General features: G+C 52.4%; 1 non-coding gene across 1 annotated transcript; it reads left to right on the forward strand.

The window, feature by feature from the left end:
- Positions 1-357: 357 nt before the first annotated feature.
- On the forward strand, positions 358-429 carry Pmar_PMAR025716. Its single transcript has one exon. It is a non-coding gene; the product is annotated as a tRNA-Gln (tRNA).
- The last annotated feature ends 583 nt before the right edge of the window (positions 430-1,012 follow it).

A 1,012-nucleotide genomic window follows, 5' to 3' on the forward strand; every position in this document is an offset into this window, starting at 1 on the left:
TCGCCTGTACCCATGCGGGGGTGAGATTTGTGTGAATTGGGTGTCGTGTCGCGGCCTGACCGGTGATCAGCTGTCCATCCCAAGGTGCCACTAAGGTCGGGTGGGAAGGCGGAAGTCATCACATCCGATCATCTGAAGGCGCGGGTACTGGCCAAGGCTGGGAACAGAGCAGGCAATACCGCACGATGGGACCAGTGAGGGTGGAGAGCGGCTGAGAGGTCGGTAGCCAACACAACAACAACGAGATGCAAAACACACAGATCGCTTTTGACACCCCGCGGAGTCTGCAGGAACTACTGTGGGACTCGGCTTTTGAACAATGTTAGTACGGAAATAGTTTCTCTAATTGCATTTCGTGGTTCTATAGTGTAGTGGTTAGCACTCTGGACTTTGAATCCAGCGACTCGAGTTCGAATCTCGATAGAACCTATTCCTGCCTGTCTATGAGACTGTCGACACACTGCGTTCAGTCTCTAAGGGACACTTCTCTAAGCACCACACAACTGTTACCACTCCCCGGTCAAACGCCCGAGAAATATACCTAATGTCAGTATGTTGATTGATTCTGTATAAGCTGGGTGAGTTGCGATCGCCTGTAACCCATGCGGGGGTGAGATTTGTGTGAATTGGGTGTCGTGTCGCGGCCTGACCGGTGATCAGCTGTCCATCCCAAGGTGCCACTAAGGTCGGGTGGGAAGGCGGAAGTCATCACATCCGATCATCTGAAGGCGCGGGTACTGGCCAAGGCTGGGAACAGAGCAGGCAATACCGCACGATGGGACCAGTGAGGGTGGAGAGCGGCTGAGAGGTCGGTAGCCAACACAACAACAACGAGATGCAAAACACACAGATCGCTTTTGACACCCCGCGGAGTCTGCAGGAACTACTGTGGGACTCGGCTTTTGAACAATGTTAGTACGGAAATAGTTTCTCTAATTGCATTTCGTGGTTCTATAGTGTAGTGGTTAGCACTCTGGACTTTGAATCAGCGACTCGAGTCGATCTCGATAGA

The sequence above is a fragment of the Perkinsus marinus genome (assembly GCF_000006405.1).
Source record: "Perkinsus marinus ATCC 50983 genomic scaffold scf_1104296973142, whole genome shotgun sequence".
Taxonomy (NCBI): Eukaryota; Perkinsozoa; order Perkinsida; family Perkinsidae; genus Perkinsus; species Perkinsus marinus.